Source organism: Xenopus laevis, chromosome 6S (genome assembly GCF_017654675.1).
Source record: "Xenopus laevis strain J_2021 chromosome 6S, Xenopus_laevis_v10.1, whole genome shotgun sequence".
Lineage (NCBI taxonomy): Eukaryota > Metazoa > Chordata > Amphibia > Anura > Pipidae > Xenopus > Xenopus laevis.
In genome coordinates, this window is record NC_054382.1 from 119557112 (window position 1) to 119581920 (window position 24809).

Consider the following 24809-nt stretch of genomic DNA (forward strand, 5'->3'; position numbering starts at 1 on the left):
GTGTGGGTGGGGGGAGTGTCCGTGTAGACCAGGATCTCCATCCTGGGGTTGAAGCTCCCAAGCAGACCATATATCTAGGAAGTGGGATGTTTTGTTTTGTGGAGCAGCAATATGTCATTTGAAAGCTTTGTTACTGTTCACCCATCTCTAAAGATGGGGGATATATAGATTTTCTGTTTTCAGCTATGGCAAAGTGAGTTACTGTGAAGATTTTATTGAGTAAACTCACAAGCGCATGTGCGTCTTTTTGTATAGTTTTAAAGAGTATTAGTATGGAATTTTTATGCACACAATTGTTCACGAATAAGGTCCCATCTCTCACTGCAGCCGCCAAGGAAAGTCCAAGTGCTCTATTATTTACTTGCAGCTACCCACACAGACTAGTATACAGTATATGTTCCCAAAAACCAAACATTTTTAGAGCCAAGACAGTTTGCCAATGTCGAAAAAGTGTAGTGATGAATTAGTGCAAAGAAGGGGAGTAGGATATTGCATCCTGTTGGGTTAATTTAATGTTTAAATGTTTTTTTTTTAGTAAATTTAAGGTATGAAGATCCAAATTAAAAAGATCCCTGATCCATAAAACCCCAGGCAGGAGCATTCTGGTTCGCATCGCTATACAGTATATGGCCATTTCAACAGTATCCGTATGTTAGGCCCATGGGGTTTGAACATTTGTCCTTCAATTTTCTTCGTTGACATTTAGACCAATCAAACATGAAGACGTATTGACAGTAGAATATACTCTATTATAATTTACATTAATTTTAGATAGTCCTTAAAGGATTTGGCAGCCTGTTCATTAATATAAAGTGGCAGCAAATTTTACTCTGGTTTCACACCCTACCATGCCTTTTTTCCTATTTAAATGAAAGGTGTGAGCCAGATGAGAAAGATCTCTGCATCTATATATGCAAAATATGACAAGTTAATTCTTAGACATTTTATTTCTCTGTAGAATTAATACCAAGAGCTAAAAAATATAAAAGATTAAAGTTTAGAAAAGTATATTTAATATATGACCTCTGTCTCTCCTAGGAGACCGCTCAGCCTCCCCTCCTATAGCCGCTTCTGCTCCTCTTCAGGGGTGCTCGGTCCGCAGCGTCCCCACCGCTTAACTCAAAATTGGCTAACCGTAAAAGGCAGCTACAGATGTGGAGCAACCACTTGTAAAACATGTAGGGTCATCTCCACGGGTCCTACCTTTAAATCCAATGTGACAGCAAAGGAATATCGTAATTTCGGCTATTGTAATTGTAACACTAAAGGGGTGGTATACCTTTTGGAATGTCAAAGTTGTGAAAAACAATACGTTGGCCGCACTACCCGTACTCTAAAAGAAAGGATACGGGAACACATACGAGCTATAGATAAACATGATGAGACGTCCCCAATTGGCAAACATTTTGCCCTTTGTTCCAAAAAAGGTGTGAGTGACCTGTCGGTTAAAATCATAGAACAAGTCAAGACACCCCTTAGGGGTGGGGACCTGACACATTCTCTGGATCTAAGAGAGGCATTCTGGATCCTAAAATTGGAGACCAGAATACCCAAGGGTCTAAATACGAGACATGATATATCCTATTTATATTGATAGCTCAATACTTACCCCATGGCTCTTTGAATACATTTGAATTAGTGTTAATCTATCTGATTATATGGATCTTGAGAATTTTGATGGCAGATTTTCCACAATCAATTAAAGAGATATATATACAAAAAGATTTTTTAAGATAGACACTTACTATTTGGATACAGATCCATATTTATATAATTTACAAACGACCAGGATTATGAGTTCACACATAGTGCAATATGGGTACAGGGATCTATTTTAACTACCAGTATGTTATTAATTAATTTTTAAGAATACTATTAAGGTTGTTACCTTTGAATGTTGGTTTTACCATTGAAAATTAAAAATTAAAAATTAATTATTTTAACAGTAATATTATGTGTAACCAGCAGGGGTCACCATGCCCTTAGGTATAAAACGTGTCTATGGTGGTTGTGTTGTATGCCTATGATTAAGGGATTGTATCCCGAAACGCGTAGGGCCTTTGATCCCTATTTCTAGCTTGTAATAAAGACTTTTTTCTTCTTCAAGTGGAGTGCCGTCCATTCCTTTGGCATAGTTTAATACATGACCCACACATTGGATGTAAAGGAGCATTGCCCACATATCTGATGGCTCTTCCTATTGTCAATGGAAATGAGATCTAATGATGTAATTGGTTACAGACTGGTTTTGATGCCCTGATTGTTTACATACAGACAGAGAAAAAAAACATAATCAATAGGTATTCATGCCTCATATAAGGAGAATTCATGTGATAACGTTATCCCGGTAAGAGATCCCCTCAAGTGCAGTCAAGCCTGCTACTGTCAAGTGCTCAATTTTCACATATGAAATATTAATTTAATTAATTGAATAAGCTATATCCATCTCAAGCATTCAGAGATAAGATAGGAATATGACCTATTCCTGAACTCGGGATGACATACTTTATCTGTAGACCCTTCTAACTATAATTTATAAAGTCATGAAAAAATCCTAATGGAAACAGCCCTGGTATTCAAAGTCAGCCTTTATAATTCAAATTACAAGTGGATGAAAGATGTCTATTTGCAAGAACTCAACATCTTAATGAAACCACTAATAACAAACTCTTGGCTCAACAGGTCTCTGTGAAAGGCCAGAGTGTTAGGGACCCTAACTGTCATTTCGTTCCACTAGGGTGGCTCCCTCTTTGATGCATGTTTATTAAAAGGCGAAACTATGGATCACCACAGTTCACCAAAGTGAAATTCTGTCTATTCAGCTGTATGGGATTTTTAAAGGAGTATTTATCAAGGGGTGAACTGTCACTTTTACCCTCTGATAAATAGTTTGCCAAATATCCAAATGAAATTAAGAGAGAGTGATGGATTTCCCTCTGATGAATTGTAGTCAGCTTTAGTTTCACTTTTTGATGAACATGCACCTTTGACTTTCAGAGATAGCTACTGAACCAAATGTCTGGCACTGCTAATATTTAAAAAACAACACAGATTGTGCATTGCAAAAGTGTGCAACAAATTGTCCAAGTAAGGGTGGTGAAATTTCCAGCACCCAGCTTTAAAATTATGCCCACTCATGATTATTTAGGCACAAGTGTGCTGCACCTATTGTCGCATTCCACAATGGGAACCGTGGATTTACCACCAGCTTGAAGGACTTGGTATCTCCAGGGTTTTGACTGGGAAGAAGAATTGCAACTACAAGGTTACTAATGATCCATGTTTGTGGTTGTAAATGAACCCTAATTTCTTATTGCATTTCTTAATGATAGATCCTTGTCTGCATAATTTGAACTACCAATTGTTTTTTTACCCATGGAATCACTTCCCAACTGTGATTGGCTGTTAAAGGAGAACTTAAGCTTAACTAAAGAAGCAGCTAGAAATGTTGTACATTATGTTTTGTGCTTCTGTACCAGCCCAAGGCAACCACAGCCCTTTAGCAGTAAAGATCTGTGTCTCCAAAGATGCCCACGTAGCTCCACATCTTCTTTTTCTGCTACTGCTCATGCTGCTGTATCTTACTGAGCTTGGGACCATCCCATAAAATACTGAATATATTTAATGTCACAATATAAGGCTGAGGCTGATAATATTGGTACATGGCAGCTCAGAAACCAGGATTAGCATCAGCATCAGCCCTGTAGCATCAGCTTATATATGTGGATCTTCATTTATTACAGGCCAACCTCATTTTCTACTTGATGATTTGCAATGACCCTAAGCTTAGCTTCTCATCTGCTGCTCGAAGCCCACTGAGCAGGTACAGTAAGGGACAGATTTTTTAAGGGTCGAATAGTAGATTTGAATTTTCTAGAATCCACACATTCTAATTTTAATCCCCCAATTCGAATGTAAATTTGAATGTGAGGTTTATCTCACGTCGCCCATGGAGACAGTTCTAATTTAAATAATTGTCACCTAAAACCTCTCGAGTTAATTTACAAGTCAATGGCACAAAGGTCCGTTGAACCATTGAAAGATGTTAATTGCCTTCCTGACATTCAAGTTTTTTTTTTTTGGATGGAAAACTCAATTTGAATTATATTCAAATTCAATTCGAGTTTTTGGGTCGGGACTATTCGACCGGATATTAGACATTCAATTATTTCTTAAATAATTTCCGATTCGAGTTGGGAGTATATTCAAATTTATTTGCGGGTCGGGACTATTCGACCGGATATTAGACATTCAATTATTTTCTTAAATAACCCCCCATTCGAGTTGGGAGTATTTTCAAATTTATTAGAGTAAAAAAAAAAAAATTCACAGAAATTTGAAATTCGACCTATGGTAAATCTGCCCATAAGTGTGACACAGACACTCCTAGCAAAATCCGAGTTGGGAAACTGCTGTGACATCTTTAAGGCCTGGATCATTGCTACTATAAACATACTGAACCATTAATTTGCTTCAATAAGTTCAATATATATATAGTGATGGGCGAATTTATTCGCCAGCCGCAAATTTTCTGTGAATTTCCTTCACCACCAGGGAATAAATTTGTGAAATTGCTGGGAAAATTTGGCGACTATTTATACACGTCCATTTACTTTAATGTAATTTAATAAAACAGGCGCACGTCAATTTGTCGCCGGCGACAACAAACTGACTCCGGCATCAAAACTCGCATTTCGTGAATTTTCTGCTCAAAGCAAAATGGGACAAATTCGCCCATCACTAAAAATATGGCATGTCTAGTCATATTCTTTCTCAGGGTTTAGTTCTCCTTTAAGGTAGTGTAAGATATTTCTACATCCCGTGGTGCACATTTAATTTTCCTGCAACTTCTCCACTTTAAGGGTAATTTTATATTCTACTGTAAAATATAATAAAAAACAGATTATAGGAAGGCCTTTAAGATAACATTTCTGGTGCAGAGGAAATATTTGTCCAAAGATGTTTTGTATTAAGCACCCCAGGAGGGTACAGTTCTGCTCTGCCAATCCTATAAGTCCATGGACAAACACTCAGCAAAACCCTTTTAAAAATAACAAGTTCAAGCTGATGAATGGAAACGTGTAATATATTTGCTATGATAGATTAGTTATTTATATACTTCAGACAAAGTATATGTTTTATTTGCATCATTTTGCGTTTGCAAAGAGATTGCATACAATATGCCTATTAGGCTGTAAGCTCTTGGGTGCAGGGAGCTGCTATAATAAACATTCTGTGAACTGTATTATTGAAAACCTTGTAACGCTATACACCCTGTAGAGCTACACATATTAATGTATCCATATATATTGATTTTGTTTTAAAAGGCACGATGAGACCCAGGTTGAAATAGAAAATATACCAATATTCTCTAAATTCTACATTTTATTACTGAACAAGGAAGAGAAATGACACTCTGAATGCTGAAACAGGAAAGATGCCCTCAGTTGGAAATGTAACAAAATTAAATAATTGCATAATTCACAGTGAGACTTTGGAGGTTTTATTTAATTATAGGCTAAATTGTACATTATGTTTTTTGCTTCTGTACCAGCCCAAGGCAACCACAGCCCTTTAGCAGTAAAGATCTGTGTCTCCAAAGATGCCCCAGTAGCTCCCCATCTTCTTTTCTGCTGATTCACTGCACATGCTCTGTGCTGCTGTCACTTACTGAGCTAAGGGATTGATGCACAAGATATATATAAAATATAAGGGGCCCATTCACTAAGCTCGAGTGGAGGAATAGAGGAAAATAGAGGAAAACAAATTCGATTTTCGAATGTTTTTTTTGGCTACTTCGACCATCGAATTGGCTACTTCGACCTTCGCCTACGACCTTCGACCCTCTTTAAAAATTTCTTCGACCCCCTAGTTCGCCACCTAAAACCTACCAAGGCCAATGTTAGCCTATGGGGAAGGTCCCCATATGCTTGCTCACACTTTTCTGATCGAAGGATAATCCTTCGATCAATGGATTAAAATCCTTCGAATCGTTCAATTCGAAGGATTTAATCGTTGGATCGAACGATTATTCCTTCGATCGTTCGATCGAACGAATTGCGCAAAATCATTGGACTTAGATATTCGAAGTCGAAGGATTTTAATTCGGAAGTCGAATATCGAGTGTTAATTAACCCTCGATATTTGACCCTAAGGGGCAAATTCATCAAGGGTCGAATATCGAGGGTTAATTAACCCTCGATATTCGACTGGGAATGAAAATCCTTTGTTTTTGAATTTCGAAGTTGAAGGATTTTGCGCAAAAAGTTCGATCGAATGATCGAAGGAATAATCGTTTGATTCGAAGGATTTTAATCCAACGATCGAAGGATTATCCTTCGACCAAAAAAATTTAGCCAAGCCTATGGGGACCTTCCCCATAGGCTAACATTGGGTTCGGTAGCTTTTAGGTGGTGAACTTTTCTTAAAGAGACAGTACTTTGACTATCGAATAATCGAATAGTCGAACGATTTTTAGTTCGAATCCTTCGATTCGAAGTTGAAGTCGTAGTCGAAGGTCGAAGTAGCCCATTCGATGGTCGAAGTAGCCAAAAAAACACTTCGAAATTCGAAGTTTTTTTTTACTTCGAATCCTTCACTCGAGCTTGGTGAATGGGCCCCTAAATGTCACTATAAAAGGCAAATTAGTAATTAATGCAAATAAATGGTACATTGCAGCTCAGAATCCAGGACTATTATAATCAGCCCTGTAGCATCATCTTCTGTGGCAAAACTCATTTTCTGCTGGATAATTAGTGACGAGCCCTAAACTTAGCTTCTCAACAGCTGCTCAGAGCCCACTGAGCATGTGAGTGTCACAGACACTCATAGCAATATTCATGATGAAAGACTCCTGGCAATTTTGAAGGCTTGAATCATTACTAATACAGAGGTATTAATACACAGTGATTCTCCCCTTATTATTTCACTAGGCAAGTTTTAACATGATTTGTCATTTTATCATTTTACAGAGTAAAGGTGGCCATAGACGTTAAGACTTTTAAAAGATCTTTTCGTTATCGTAGGACCGGGCTTTTCCTGAACGATGGTTTAAATGTATGATTTGTACTAAAACTACCATTTCTTATTTCGCTGAAGCCAGGAAAACTGTGGGTAGCTGCTCCTTGGCCATGCAAACAGTTGGACAATGGATAGATTTCACTGTGAATAGTGATGGGCGAATTTATTCGCCGCGAATTTGCGCAATTCGCCACCAGCGAATAAATTCGTGAAACGCCCACGAAAATTCAAAAAAATGGACACCGGCATCAAAAACGAGACGCTGGCACCGTTTCGCAATATTTTTGCCATTTTTCGGCGAAGCAAAATAGTGCAAATTCGCCCATCACTAACTGTAAACAATGAAAATTCTCTAACCTGCCGATCGACTTTCTGACCGATGTCGGACAAAAAATTGTTAGATACGCGATCGCTCGGTGCCCACTAACCTCATGATAATTTGACGTATTTGTCAGATTACACTAAAATTGGTCATTAGGGAGCGAAAAATGTTAATGTCGATGGCCACCTTAAAGCAACAATAACTGGTATAACTGGTGTGTTTGATTTGGAATTCTCCTCTGTCTAAAGAAAGCTGCAGGCTCACGTGAGATTGGGCAACTGGTTATCCCATCTCTTAAGCAGAATGGCAACAGGACAGCTATTCAAAGCTGAAAGAGAAGAAAATACACAGTTTTCACAGCAGATAACAGATAAGCTCTGTAGTATACAATGGGATTCTTCAGACCTTATCTGTTATCTACTGTGTATCCTGTGCTTGAATGGCTGCCCCCATGGCTACACAGCAGCTTGTTTATATAAACTATAGTAGTACTTATCTGTTATCTACTGTGTATCCTGTGCTTGAATGGCTGCCCCCATGGCTACACAGCAGTTTGTTTATATAAACTATAGTAGTACTTATCTGTTATCTACTGTGTATCCTGTGCTTGAATGGCTGCCCCCATGGCTACACAGCAGCTTGTTTATATAAACTATAGTAGTACTTATCTGTTATCTACTGTGTATCCTGTGCTTGAATGACTGCCCCCATGGCTACACAGCAGCTTGTTTATATAAACTATAGTAGTACTTATCTGTTATCTACTGTGTATCCTGTGCTTGAATGGCTGCCCCCATGGCTACACAGCAGCTTGTTTATATAAACTATAGTAGAGTTTATGCAGCCAACACACCAGTTTTATCAGTGCAGGGCAACTTTACATACATACTATTGTAATTCCTTTCAAACACCTAAATTTCAAGAATGGATTACTCAGCTTCATATAGGACAATAATTCTCGGGGCTTCCCACTGCAATCAATGTGAAGGGACCCTTAGTAATTTCTGGCAATGATTGCTGCTACACAGTGCCTAATTATGTAAACCTAAGAGGTGCCATAAGGATCCTCAGTGCAACTCAGTTCTTCAGCTTCAGTTTTAATCTGGCGTGCAGATGTTGCTGGACATGTTATTTTGATTGATACTCTAAAGCATTCAACTCTCTCTAATTATCCATGGCTGTGTTAGCACAAAAATCTAATGTTTTCATCAGTTCTTAACTGAACAAAGATCACTTAGCAGAATTCTCATTTGAGACTTCTGAAGTCTGAATATGCTTTTTTGCCGTAATGTGCTTTATTCTTGCGTTATGATGAAAATATAATGTAGTAGTCGTCCAGTTCCTGAGCTCTCCTATTTATAGATTTACTCTGTAGCTTGCATACAATGGGATAGATTCACTAACTGGCGAATCCTCGCCAGTGTTAGCTTGGCACAGCTCGCACCAGTTCGACAGGTGCAAATGCCCTATGACTACGCCAATTGGGCGCTGAACGCTGGTGACTTTTCAATAGCGTTACTTTGGCAGTGTGAACATTTCTTAGCGAAGATGCGCTAGCGTTCATTTGTGCCTAGCGAAAATTCGCTAGTGATCTTGCACTTAGGTCAATTTACATAGGGTGGGTAATTTAAAGTTGTATGGACGTCAAGAGCTTGAAATTACCACTTTTTAATAAAGATGTCCAGGGAACCTTAATAAAGACAAGAGCGTTAATATAATGCCCTACACATGAGCCCACTGTAAAATTAATGTTCCATACAGTATGTTATGAAATGTCTGGAGAAAACCAGTTACCCAAAAATAGTTTAAGTCAGGACTTTTGCAGGCAATTCTGCTTAAAAAAAGGAAAAGTGGCCAGCGTTTTTTTTAACTCTGAAGTATTTTCGGCACACAGTATATGATATAAGATCGAGGAAGATGTAGCTCCATTTAAGCACTTCACCTGGTCTGAGGTGGCAAAGTCAAATCTCTACGTTCAGTAAAATCAGCACTTTACTGAATTCACCAGAGCGAAAAGTCGCCTGGCGATAGAGTGCGAACAAACAATATTAATGGTCTCTTTCACTAGCGAATTGATGCCTGCACCTGTTCCTGCGGATGGTAACGCTGGCGAATTTTTGCTAGCGTTAGCCACTTTGTTTTTAGGGAATCTACCCCAATGAGTGAGAGTGAGTAAATTCTAGGATATGTCTAGTTTTCTGTTCCATATCCTCAAATTGCATACAAAATAGGTTTTTTTTGTAGCCACGTAGACCTGATTTTACACCAATTTTATAACCCTCTCACATAACAGATATCTATCAATAAATATTAACTGTAATCAACAGTCAAGTAAGAAAGAAATTGTTGAAATTCCAGTAACATCCCCCCAACATCACAGACTGAAGAATACTGTATTAGTATTAACTGTATAGTTCAGGATACTGATAAATAATACACAAAAGCCATGAATATCTTGTAAATTATATCCTTATAAACGGTGAGTTCTGACGTCATCAGTTATAAACGCTGAGTTCTGATGTCATTTCTGTCACATGACTCACTGAAATTTGTGTATTATAATAAATAAAGTACCCCCAGTTGCAAATTATGAGGATATTAGAAGTTACCTCGGAGTTTCCTGACCTGTAGAAAAACACTCGGCCTTCATATGGTCATGAAACTCCTCTGTAACTTATAATATCCTTATAATTTACAAGAGGGGGTACTTTATTCACTATATATCCCACACAAGGCTACCTGGCATAAAAATGACTGTGATGTTTCATGCCCCCATTGAAAATATTATTTTCCCTTCTTTTATTGCAGTAAACCCCATGTCACTTGTATTTAGTTTTGAATGGACACTGCCCAGTTTACGGGCCTGGTGGGCATGACCTGAAGACTCTGGCTTTGTTAAGCAAATACTAGTTCTCTAGTTCATACTCCATCCCAGAATACCGATTGTCTACTGTTTTATGCTTCATTCATATCCATTATATCAAGCCCTGACCTTATCAGAATGCAACACACTTGATTAGTTTTAACCCTGATAATCATCCCGTCCCAACTGTTGTTCATCTGTGTCCCTATAGATGCTGAATTTGGCATGGTATGAAATATTCACACTTCAAATGACTCCATGAGTATGAATATACTTTCAATCAAAGCCAGTTTTTATTTATTTCAGTGCTTAAATATCTTGTAGTCTGTTCATCTGTTTCTTGTCCATGTTTGCAAGTAATGTTTCATGTTTATATCATGTTTGGGATCAGCCAAGCCAGTAATAAAGGAGTTTATTCACAAGAATGACTTCCTCAGATTTAGCCCAACCTGCCAAATTTCCCACAATTACGCTCCGTACAGCTGTCCTCTTTCTGCATGCCATGACGTGTGAGCGTTGATGGGATGTTTTAAATTATCCTAAATTACACGTTTGTTTTTAAACCCTTTGATAAGCTACATGTTGTCGGCAGTATAAAATTGTTATTATTTAGAGTTACATTGAAGAAAAAAGACTGGAAAGCCAGTAATTCTTTCTTCCCTTTGATGTAAGTCTGTAATGCCCTGATTTCCCATAACAATTTTAAGAGCAGCATTTGCATTTAAGATGGGAGTTGGCAGTATTGTTTAGAAGAAGCCTGAATATTTTTTATAAATTCCTCCCTTATATTGTACGATTATCTCTGGGTGTCTAGCTCCGCCATCATTATTATCTAGCTCTGTAAGTGAGGCTTTGCTGAGGAACTCAGAAGGGAACATATGTCTTTTGGATTATCCGTTGAGCATCAGCAGTAATCTAGTAGCTCTTCCACACCTAGCAAAAACTCACTGCAAAACCTCACACATAATCCCAACAACCCTTCTTTAAGATCACCAACAGAAATCCTCATCAAGGTGCTTGCAGCACCCTGGTCTCCTGCAGTGGATGGGCCTGCAATACCCATCTATGAAGCCTTCTTAGATGTTTCCTGCTACATGCTAGATGGGCTTGCGGCACTTATCCAGCAGAATGTGAAACTGGCTGAGCACTGTTCATTTTCCTTTCTTGTTTTGTAACCCCATACCAAAGCTTACACAGGAAGACATTGCCCCATGGAGCTGAGAACACAAAATATATACATACTGTACGTGCAATTGCCTGGTCCTCATAATGTTATTAAAATACACCATTGTTGTCTAACATATTCCGTATCATGGCCCTATTGCCTTCTCTACTAAGGGGCCAATTCACCAAGCTCGAGTGAAGGATTCGAAGTAAAAAAAAATTCGAATTTCGAAGTGTTTTTTTGGGCTACTTCGACCATCGAATGGGCTACTTCGACCTTCGACTACGACTTTGAATCGAAGGATTCGAACTAAAAATCGTTCGACTATTCGATAGTCGAAGTAATGTCTCTTTAAGAAAAAACTTCGACCCCATAGTTCGCCACCTAAAAGCTACCGAACCCAATGTTAGCCTATGGGGAAGGTCCCCATAGGCTTGCCTAAGTTTTTTTGGTCGAAGGATAATCCTTCGACCGTTGGATTAAAATCCTTCAAATCGTTAGATTCGAAGGATTTAATCGTTCGATCGAAGTATTTTGTGCAAAATCCTTCGACTTCGATATTCGAAGTCGAAGGATTTTAATTCCCAGTCGAATATCGAGGGTTAATTAACCCTCGATATTCGACCCTTGGTGAATTTGCCCCTAAATGTTTATAGGCCAGGTGACAGTTTTTGAAATTAATATTACTTTGAGGACCTAATCTCTTCAACCCGTATTTTGAATCTCCAGCCTAATTGATGGAAATAAAAACTAAAGTAAAGCTGACTAACTAACTATATTAGAAACATGTTTTGCACATCCTATTCACCTAGTTTTTATTTCTACACTGAACTGTTCCTTTAAGCCTCATCTGATTAACTGGCCATTGCAACAGAATCTTTTACTTTTTTATAAGAAGCTCCAGGTACTGTTAAATGAAATTTAAAATGCTGCTGTAAAAGAACAAATCCTACAAAAATATGAAGACAGTTATTTGTACAAATTTATTGCAATTGTAAATATGGTTTATGGAGCGGCAATCCCTTGTAAAACCTACGACGAGCCATGCACCAGAAAAACATTAAACATGTGGAGCAATAAAGTAAAGTTAATTTTGCACCAGGAAATTAAACTTCTTTTTGGGTGGGAAGTTCTGTCCGCATAACAAAAGTAATGTTTGTAAAATAGATATTATTTTGTTGAAACAGTAGACTGGAGGCAAATTACTATAACTGTCTACCAGTGTTCTGCGACTGTAGCATCGTATAAATGATAGTGAATGTAAAATAGACACATGCACAGGTTGATTTAGAATGAGAATAAAAGTTGCCATACATGGGCAGATTTTAGCTGCTGATTCAGCTCCTTCAGCCAGCAGATTGGACTGGTTTAAAAATCTTGTTGACTCATGGTCACATGAGTTGATGTGGCTCTAACCCAATGGCCTGTATCTCTGTCATTGTGATCTCTAGGGCCAAATGAATGGATCAACCAATATCACCCAGTACAGGGTGGGCATATTGGGCAAATATCTGCTTGTTTGGCAACCTTGGATTTTTCAAGGAAACAGCTTAAAGGGCATGTAAAGTCTAAAACAGAATAAGGCTAGAAATGCTGTATTTTTTATACTAAATATAAACATGAACTTACTGCACCACAAGCCTAATCAAACAAATAATTTATGCTTTCAAAGTTGGCTACAGGGGGTCACCATCTTGTAACTTTGTTATACATCTTTGCAAGACTAAGACTGTGCACATGCTCAGTGTGGTCTGGGCTGCTTAGGGATCGTCATAAACAAAGCTGCTTGAGTTCTACATGGCTGGGAAGTAAGGCGGGGGCTCCCCCTGCTGTTTATAAGTATGATTGTTTCCATGCTCAGCAGTTAGGGACCGCCTGACAATTCATATCCACAGCAGTAAATGAAGGGAGAATTTCACTGCATACAGTCAGGTTTCTTATAAAAATGGTACAACTTTTTTAATTGAAGCATATTGGAGATAGGTTTCTTTTTCAATAAAGAAAGTAAAAATGGGATTTTATTTTTTTGCCTTTACATGCCCTTTAAGGCAACAAAGTATTTAGAGCAGGAACAAATTGTGTTTCTCATGCCTCATTACCTATCATTTAGGAAAGATCGATGGTGGATGGGGCCCCTAGTCTTCATCCACCCAGGGCCCCCTTCATAGTTACTGCTAGGTCCGGATGCGTGGAGACATGGGTGAACCTGAGCTCTCTACACTGGGTTGAGTTCTGTACCTGTTCAGCAAGTTTACTCAACTGGATGCAGCAATGCAAATTAAAATAAATAAAATATAAATAATAATTAAAAAAAGCAAGATGGGCCCCTGATCACACTGTGCCCCGCTCTATAGCTTTTTACTAGGGTGAATTTTAGGGTTGACTAGAGAACTGAGGTTTTTTTGACCATAGTTATTGAGACTTGAACAATATACATCTTCAAAACAAACTTTCATTCACTGGTCTTATTACATTGAACAGTATTGTATTGTAAAAGTTTAATAAAATATTTGTTATGGTTATATGTACTTTCTGGTGGAATAAAAACATTCATATTGTGTAAATCTAAAAACAACTTCCTTTCTGAAGGTAACAAATGAAATAAGGAAGAAGATCCATCATTTTTTTTATGGAAATCCTAAGCATTCTTCAAGGGGCATTTTAATAAGCCAGGCTCATGTTGACATCCCTCAGCTAACGCTTAGTATTATAGACTATATTAAGGGATAGTTTTCTAAATAGTAGGAGCAGAGGGTATAGGTCTTATTTGGGGGAGGTTTTTTTGAGCAAAATATCTGAAGTGTAAAATAATGTTCCTACAGCAGGTTTCAATCTTTTCATATGAAAAGAGTCAACCTAGCACCAACAGGATTTTTCTCCTAATTAAAATAGCACCTCAAGACAACTGGTCTGTCCCCTTGTCTATGTACTTTATTGCATTTTTCTTACATTTGTACATCTGAATCTACTTTAAATAGGTTTCACTTTATTTTTCTATAAATGGTTAGTTTAATGTATTTACTTGGGTTATTCTGACATGGAACTTTATTTTTCTGCAGGTTTGCATTTATTTATAAACTAAAAGGTTTATTGCACATGATAAGTGAATATATTGGATATGATAAGTAAGGCTGTTGCTGAGATGTTTAGGGGAGCATTCTGTAATTTTTTTCAGACAATTTTTAAACTACATAAAGCTACTTCGTGAGAAATCAATGAAAGATGTATTTTCAACATTTTGTTTTTTGAGTTTTTATAAACATTTTAAATTTGTTTATTGCACAACTTTTCAATCGATGAGAAAAAAAGTTGAGTTTTATCATGATTTTTTTTGGTTTGGTGTTCCAGTTATCAAATATACCTTCAGTCATGGTGCGGATTTTCATAAAATCATCGTTTGGGGGAAGAAAAAGGAGATTGTGAAGGGCTTTTAAGATGGTCATAGATGTGAAGATTTCCGTTATCGTGAGACCACGATTATCTCAAAACGATCGTTAAATGTACGATGTGTCCATCAACTAAAAAGACCATTTCAAGCGATATTGCCAGCAAAACAAAGGGGAGCTGCCTGCTTGGACCTGTAAACATAGATAGATTGCACTGGGACCAATAAAGATTTTTTAACCTGGCCGATCATTTTTCTGACCGATGTCGGCCGAAAAATCGTAAGATGTACGATCGTTCGAATCCCACTAACTGCACGCAGTAAAGCTGGCCATAGATGTTGAGATTTTTAAAAGATCCGATCGTCATCTAGAGATCATGATTATCTCCGAACGATTGTACGAATTGTCCATCAACTAAAAAGACCAATTTGCCAGGAAAACGAAGGGGAGCTGCCTGCTTGGCCCTGCAAACATAGATAGATTGCACTTGGCCCAAAAAATATTTTTTAACCTGGCCGATCAATTTCCTGACAGATGTCGGCAGAAAAATCGTAAGATGTTCGATCGTTCGAATCCCACTAAACACACGATAATTTCGAAGGATTGGTCGGACTTCACTAAAATCGGTAGTTCGGCAAGAAGAATCGTCGCGTCTATGGGGAGCTTTAGTTCACAACCAACCCAACCGGTGGACAAATTAGGAGGACCCTAGCTTTGTTTGGTTTCACTGGGGACATTCAAATAACAAGAACAATGTAAATAACTTTCTGAGAACACATTTTTTCAAAAGGGGCCAAATTCTGTGTCCAAAAGACAAAATAATTTGAAAATATATATGTCACAGAGATAATTAACTGATAATAATGCTTTTTGTCACATCATTAGTTTTTATGACTTTTATGTCTTATAATAATGAGAAAGTCCTGGAATAATGTCGTTGTTGATAATGCAGAACTCACTCAGGAGCATTACATCATTAAAGTTTAAGAAAAGAACTGTGAAGCAAAATTAATATTGCATTTATACTGAATAAAGCAAATATTAATAGAAAAAAACCCCAAGCTGTAAGTGCCACACCGAGATGCAGCCAAACCATTAGGAACGTGCAAATGCTCTTACAGATTTGGCTTTCTGAGTTCTCATGAATTTTTTTTTTTTTTTTTTTAACCAAACAAAATACATTTCCGATAAAAAGATTTGATTCAGGCCATATTAGAAAGATGATGTCAGTTGCTGAAATGACAGGGGAGCAGCGCTTGCCAAAGGAAGAATAACTTGAGATGAACAACATGACAAGACAAAAGAAATGATATGTTGAAGTTCTGTACAGTGTGTGAAGAAAGCTGCGAGAAGCTACCATATGTCTCTATACAAATGTATATTCAATTACTGCCAAATACCCACATGCTGCAAGATGGATGCCTCTTGGGAACAACAACAAGCACATCATGGATTTTCCTAGCATAATGCAAGCCAATGCCTTGGACAAGCTTTGTATCATAATGGGGGAATCACATTTCCACTTAACAAAGTATAAACAAAAAGTCTTAAGAGCCAAGGTTTGCAATTACTCTGAGTCAGCTCTAGAAAGATTTTGGATGGTAAAAAGTTGCTTGAAACCCATCATTTGAATTTGGTACAGCAAATATACCATATTTACAGACAAAAAGATTCATTTGTGACCACAGCTGTAAGAAAGGATGATGCAATTGTTGCATGGACTGCCACCAAACAAATTTCTTGCACTTCCATACATGGACCATTGCTCCTGCAAATTCAAGAGAACTTTGAAGCTACCACCACCCTCAATGTGGAGACCATTTTAGGAATCATTTTAACACCAAGTTGGGGAAATGGTGTGATCCAGATTGACACAGTGCTATTTTAAAGGGATACTGTCATGGGAAAAATTTTTTTTTCAAAATGAATCCGTTAATAGTGCTGCTCCAGCAGAATTCTGCACTGAAATCCATTTCTCAAAAGAGCAAACAGATTTTTTTATATTCAATTTTGAAATCTGACATGGGGCTAGACATTTTGTCAATTTCCCAGCTGCCCCTGGTCATGTGACTTGTGCCTGCACTTTAGGAGAGAAATGCTTTTTGGCAGGCTGCTGTTTTTCCTTCTCAATGTAACTGAATGTGTCTCAGTGAGACATGGGTTTTTACTATTGAGTGTTGTTCTTAGATCTACCAGGCAGCTGTTATCTTGTGTTAGGGAGCTGTTATCTGGTTACCGTCCCATTGTTCTTTTGTTTGGCTGCTGGGGGGGAAAGGGAGGGGAGTGATATCACTCCAACTTGCAGTACAGCAGTAAAGAGTGGTTGAAGTTTATCAGAGCACAAGTCACATGACTTGGGGCAGCTGGGAAATTGACAAAATGTCTAGCCCCATGTCGGATTTCAAAATTGAATATTAAAAAAATCTGTTTGCTCTTTTGAGAAATGGATTTCAGTGCAGAATTCTGCTGGAGCAGCACAATTAACTTGATTCATTTTGAAAAAATGTTTTTTCCCATGACAGTATCCCTTTAAGGACATTTATTAAGGATACATGTACTGTTAATATGAATAAATTTTGCTACAACTGTGCCCCCTGCTGGCCATTTTCTGACCTTTCTGAACACCAAGTGGTCAAGGAAGAAGTTATAAGGAGAAAGGAAAAGGGCTGGTCCAGGGTTGGACTGGAGCATTGGGGGCCCACCGGGACTGCAACCCAAAGGGCCCTCCTGTCACCAGGGACCCCCTCCGGATGTTGCCCCCCCCGCATGCGCGAATAGTCGCTCATCATATGCATGCACAAAGAGCTCTGTGCTAATCAGTTGAGCAGGTCTGGGCCGGTGGGGGCCCACAGATTGTTTTCCGGTGTCCCGTCGGCCCAGTTCGACCCTGGGATGGTCTGATGTTCTTCCGATGAAGAAAGATTTGTGAAAGGTTTCTAATTAACCAGAAGAACATCAGACCAGCCTTCTTTCTCCTGACCAGACTCATAAATTAAACAAGCAGTGTGAAGTCTAAAAGGTTTAGCAAGACAGATTAAAAAATCCACATCAGCTTTATGAATAATAGGGACTTAATAACCCCAGATTCCATTCAGGGTTTGGACGAATCCAAACTACTGTATTATTAGCAAAATTCCGATTTATTTTTTTTAGTATTCCATTGTCCTTTACAACTGACAGATCTTTTATCTATATTTAAATATCTTCTTTATTTTGGAGACCCGATTTGGAAAGGAGAAAATTCAAAAGTGAATGTTTCTTAGCAACAGGCCAACGACTCTAGAACTATGAGCCACCCATAACATTTTGAAGATTACTTAAGTGTTCAGTTCCAGAACAAACTACCACATTAACCCTTTGCTGGGAGGTACCATTTTTTTGGGTGATATTGTGTTAATTGTCACTATATGTAACATATTTAGGATTTTATTTCATTCCATTTCAGTGGTCAGTGCTTCCAAGCTGTAAAATTCGATGTTGTAGACTTGTGATATAAAGTGTGTAAAGTCCATGCAAAGAAAATATATTAAGGCTTCCATAAAATAAGAGAGTTTTCTGTGTTTACTAGTTATTACCCTATAACTGCTATTTCTTTTTGTTAGAAATAACAAGAAAATCTATGAAAGCAGGCTGGTGAGGTTATAATAGATAATTAATAATAATAATAATTGATAATTCCCACATGTTGAGTCCATGTACATATAGGGATTATATATTTACATTTCGCTTAAATGTATTCTATGGTTAGCTACATACGTACAAATAAGGCTGTTTCTGACCTGAAACAATGACGAACACTTGGTTTGTGCATGAGAATATAAAAATAGGGGATTATCACTGTGAATCTGATTGATGTGCTAAGCCCTTCTCCAGTGTTGCCCTCATGTTTATCCTTTGTAGCTTTCAGAAGGTGCTCATTCCTACGCTCCCCCTGTTTTTGCCATTTGGGTTTCACTGTTGCAGAAGCCTTTTGTGGGGTCAGTCTCCATGCTACTTCTCCGACTTTTGCTCTCATCTGTTCATTTTTAATTGTCATGAGGTCTCACAATTCCACTAAATGCTTTAGTGAGGTTATTTTATTAGTCAGTTGTTCTACAACACTGGATTATGTTTAGAAATGAATGGCTGAAGTACAAATAAAAACTCAAATATCTGATTATGTTACATCTGTTATTAGCATAACATTTTTAATAACTATTGCTTGTTGGTCTCTGAATATTCAGAAAATGGAGATAAGTATAGTATCATATCTCTTTATACCACTGTCTTTCATTTTAAACTTTCATTTGTACTCTTGGGATGTTTAAGTACCATTATGGCATAGTCCAATCAATGCTCTATACTTGCGCACTGGGACTTGGAGGTGGAGCAGAGCAACTGTCCTCTATATCCTTGTGCCTTAATTTATACATCCAGTACAAAGGAGCCTGTATTTAACTCCTGCTTCAGGCACCCACTTGGGTTGTTCTACTCTTCTCTTAAGCCCCGGCACCCCTTTAGATGTTTACATGATTTTCTAGTAAACCTAAGGTATGAAGATCCAAATTACAGAAAGATCCCTTATTAAGAAAGCCCTAGGTCCCATAATTGTATTTAGTTATAGAAATATAATCTGTCCCACCCACCGTGTCCATTAAAACATAAAAGTTGTGATGTTGCCAAGTTTAACCACAGCTAAACAGTTGTTGGATCCTGACCGACCCATTCCAGTTGGAAGAATTTCTTTTTTTTACTTTTTATTTTTAAAATGAAACTCATTGAAACTCTACTTTGCAGGTACGACTTACTGATCCTTTCAATACTCTATTGAGAATTAAAAGAGGAAAATAACTTGTTTTCTGACCACATCGATATCCCCCGATGCGCACAGATAATTGCTGAAAGATGAAACATTTGATCGCACAACTTTGCAAAGTTTGTGTTCCATTGAGAATAAGTGTTACTAACATATCCCATCTGTTATGCACATTAAAACCAATAGTATGTACACAAATAATGTTGATATGCTTAGGCTTCATAGAACCTAAGCCTTTTATATCAATTATTTATTTACATCTGGGGGATTCCCATGTTTATAGCACAGAGATAGCAAAAAGATAAATAAACAGTTACTGATATTGGGAAAAACTAATGAGTGACATTTTTACCATTAGAAGACAGAGTTTATATTACATTGTGAAGGAAGGACAAACATGTTGTTGAGAATAAGGATAAGCAAAACCATTTTCTAAAATATTTTAATTTTTTTTAGCTCATCACTAGTGAATCCATTCAGGAATACAAGTCTTAATTTTACAGCTTTGTGTGATTTATTATGGGCAATAGGCAATAGGCCTTTCAATCTGTACCACAGCCTATACAATATTATTCATTCTCTTATTTGACTGGACTGGTTTTAAATGAGAACTCTACCATAGGGGTGCAAACATTCAAAGATTAATAGGTGTTAGTGCATTTATTATATTCTCATGATCACTTGATCAAGTTATTGGAAGAATAGATTACCTTTGTCATATTTTCATTGTAACAGAACTTATCAGTTCCCTCTTTCAGTGTCTCTCTCCATTCTATCGGCTTCCTGGCCAAACCTCAGGAAAACCTGGTAATAGTGTGAACTACTTGTAGGTCACTGCTGGAAGTCTGATCTAACATAGTGCAATAGTAATGTGTTCAGATTTTTTTTAAACTTTTATAACAAAAAGGGGTTAGGCAATGAAAAGAGAGAGAAAAGAAGAAACAGAGTTGCCAGAGAAGCCTTTGAACATACATTTGATAGAATTATATATTAGTATTAATGGGGGCATCAGATAGTCGCAGCTAAGTGTAAATATGAATTGTTTAGTTGTCAGTAAATATATTTAAGCAGGTTGGCCACTAGAAGGTGGTAGAGAGCAACAATAGTCTCATAAGAGTGAGGGAAGGCCCCTAGAGCATAGAGACTGAGAGGTTATAAAAGGAGAGACCCTTAAATTGACCATAGACGTAGAGATCCGCTTGGTTGACGATGTCTCCAAACAAGCAGATCTCTCCCCAATATGCCCACATTGAAGTGGCAGATATCGGGCTGATACGATCATGAGCCCTAGGGCCCAACGATCGGATCATAATCGATCCAATATGGGCGGTCAGATCGCGGGACTGCATAGATGCAAAGTTGCGCCCACAATTCGACTGGATTTTTTAACCTGCCAGATGGAAATCTGGTCTACTTTTTGGCCAGATATCAATTGGGGAAGCCCGTCGGATATGGCCTCACACATGGGCCAATAAGCTGCCGACTCGACAGCTTTTATGTGCCTGTGTATGGGGGCCTTTAGAGAGCAGAGAGAGATGCAACATGGGAGAAATAGCAAGAAGAAAACCATGGAGCAGTAGAGTCATCTCCCAGGAGAGGTACTGAATTTAGCTAGTGTAAGGCCTAGCAGCTGTAAGAGGACACTCTAGGAGTGTGAGATGATATGGGATAATTAGCATGAGCAGCTATGGTCCCAACAAGGAGCGAGTACCCAAACAGTCAGCGTTTTGGGGATAAGCAAAGTCAGAGGAGAAGCCAGCGAAGGGTGTGAAACACACAGTAGAATCAAATAGCATGAGTGGTGTCAGGGAAAAGACCAGGACGAGGGGAAAGTGCTGACTAGACCCCCTGGTAGGACATTGCAGGATGAGGGGTGAGTAGGAAGTGACACTATGGAAACTGTGGAGCAAATTGGAAAGATGCTCGAGTGTGGATACCCCCCTGCAATTATCGGAGGTAACACCAGAAGGAGACAGTAGGGGATATTTGAGCCCTGTGGACATTTTCCTGTCTGCATGCTAAAGACGTGTGATCATAATAATAACAGTAATAAAATTTGGTTCAACTGCGACTCCCGGTGTCTCATGTCTCTAATGTAAGTTCCCTTCCTGATGACACATGAACCCCAGACTGCTTCCCATTTATGATGTTTTTGAAATACACATACCTTACCTAATATGAACTAATTCATTATTCAGACTTTATTTTGTTCCTTCTTTTGATTGAGGAACTAAGAAATATTGTTATGAGTCATACAAAGATATTATCACTGTTTGGGCACAAAGGCCAACATTTCTAACAGATGTAATATTTAACCTGTGAGTATTCTTTATAAGAATGTTATTGACTATAGTACATAGACAATTATCACAAACATACAACATTATCATCTTGAGTCTCATAGATCATACTGGTGCTTTCACATTTCTTTTTTTATTATATTTTAGCCTTATTTATTTATTATATATTTAGCCTTTTTTCTTGAGTTTTCATGAGTTCAGTGGATACATATGCCACACTGCAATGTCATTTTGTATGTGTATGTAATCCTTGCGCACAGCATTCATTATGGAGGCACACACCAGAGCACTCAACTCAACTGTGCTTTCTCATGAGAAAACGGCATCCTATTTGACAACACAATAACCAGCTTTCTCTAAATCACTCCTTTGGCTATGGCCAGTCCCTGCCATATTGTACACATAACATATAACTGCCCCACTAGAGAAATCAGTTTCTAATCCTTTGCACCACTAGAATTAATGTTCCCTTTCAGTCTTAATAGAGGATTGCTGTTATGAACAAGTAGAAAGAACACTGTAGAATGTTGATTGGGATCAATCTCCCTTTTGCACTGAAGTCAACTGCAACTTTATATTTAGGAAATAATTTCCCTTTTCCTTGTTTGTTCCAGATTCATATTTTGGACCTTCCCTGAGGCTTTATGCTATGAAAGATAGGATGAATTTAAATATAAATATTATAGACTTTATTGATTATAAGGGCATATAGCTTTGTGTAGTCTTTGAAAAATATTATTCCAAATTATAGAGGTATATACTGTCAACTTCCTGAATTCAGCACTTTAACTAAAGCAAAGCACTAAGGGCAGAGACACACTGTCAGATTCGGGGAGATTAGTCGCCTGACGACAAATCTCCTCTCATACGGGCGACTAATCTCCCCGAATTGCCTTCCCCTGCCTTCTCACCGGCTAGAATGAATATCGCCAAGGGAAGGCACTCGAAGCGCTTCATTTTCCAAAGTGGCCCGAATTTGCCTCAAGAGGAAAATTTGGGCAACTTCGGAAAACAAAGTGATCTGAGTGCCTTCCTGCCGGCAATTTTCATTCTAGCCGGTGGGAAGGCAGTTTGGGGAGATTAGTTGCCCTGAAGAAGAGGAGATTTGTCGCTGGGCGGCTAATCTCCCCGCAACTGTGGCCCAAAGTTGCCTCAAGAGGAAAATTCAGGGAACTTCGGAAACAAATCGATCCGAGTGCCTTCCCACCGGTGATTTTCATTCTAGCCGGTGGGAAGGCAGGGGAAGGCAGTTTGGGGAGATTAGTAGCCCCGAAGAAGAGGAGATTTGTCGTCGGGCGGCTTATCTCCCTGTAACTGCCAGTGTGCCTCTGCCCTAAATGTGGTTATTATCTACAATCATCAAAATACACCATTTTGGAATAATATATATTATTTTGTAATATTACAATATATATATATTATTTTGTGAAACATTATTTGCTTTTGCAGTCAGGAGAATATATTAAAAACCTAAAATATGAAATATGCTGCCTCCTACACTGGTCTACATGTGAAGGGCTTATTATTCTAACACTTCATGGGGATATGAAGCCAGACTTTGAACTCTACTGAACCCAGTTCTAAAAATGATATTATAACATTGTGTCTAGGAGACTCTAGGATATAGTGTTAACATATTTGGACAAATACATGTTTCACTTTGAGGGAGTTTCCTAATGAAATATAAATGAGCATTTAAGGATCTGTGCATTTTTTATTATTGGACACAAATATGTTCAGTGGAACCCCATTTTAAATATATGCCCCACTCTTCCTTCCTGAGCTGCAGTAAATACACCCCAGGCCCAGATTTAACTTGCATGAACTTTACCCACACCAATACATTTGTCATAAATTATATTTTACTATGTGCTATATCATTCAGAATGTCGTTATGAAATATTGTAGTTGCGTAATTATAAAACAATGCAGATTGTTTTAGTAGATAAAGGGTAACTATTCATATCTTCATAGTAGACATCAGTGGGAGAGTTGCAAGTTGCAAAGTTGCAGCTGTTGTTGTTCTACAGCTCCTAGAATCACACAGATCAGTTCCGTTGGAAGGCTACAAGTTGTTCATTTAGGATCTAGGCTAAAGAAAGCATTTTCTCCTTGTTTTTATGGAAAACAGAAGGAATTGCTACAAAATTTCCATGCATCTCATCCTATGTTTCATTCTCTAAATATTGTTGTTATGTTTTTCTTTCCTTACCTAATGTGGGTCTAGGATGTTGGAGACGACATGGAAGGGCTGAAGATGATGGACAGTTCCCTTTTGAAAGCCAAATGAAGGGGCCATTTTATTAACATTTGTATTTTTTTTTCTTGGTTCAAACTTCTTCTAAAAAATCTTTGATGTAAAGAATACTTTTAAAACATAAAAAATTTGCAATTTATTAAACAACTATGGAAAAGGACCCCTTCTAAAAGCTGCCAAGGTCATGTAGACATCAATGGGAGCTGTCCTTAGTAAATTAGTAAAAAAATGATGATTTTGATGTTTTTATATTCTTATTTGATATTAATTTGTGCTTTTTATATTCGGATCTTCTAATAAATGAGTAGACATTTGTGCTTTTATAAAATGTGAGTTTAGTCATGGTGGTTGGAAAAACAATCTCTAAAGCTACACAAATTCAATTTTGATGAATAGCATTTATATATACCGTGTGTGTGTGTTATACATAACACAGAAATGAGCAGTGTTATAATTGAGATTATGATGTAAATTATTATGGCAATTTCTGTCAATCAGGTTGAAGAATAACATATGAAAACTGTCATATGTATGAATCAGTGCTCAACTCTCCATTCAATGGGGACCATATAATAATCTCTCTAATACTTTATTTACCAGTAGGTTTTTCCAGCTGACGCAAGGTCACCCATTCCGATTAGAAGAAAGAAGGTTCCGCCTAAATATTCAGAAGGGGTTTTTTTTACAGTGAGAGCTGTGAA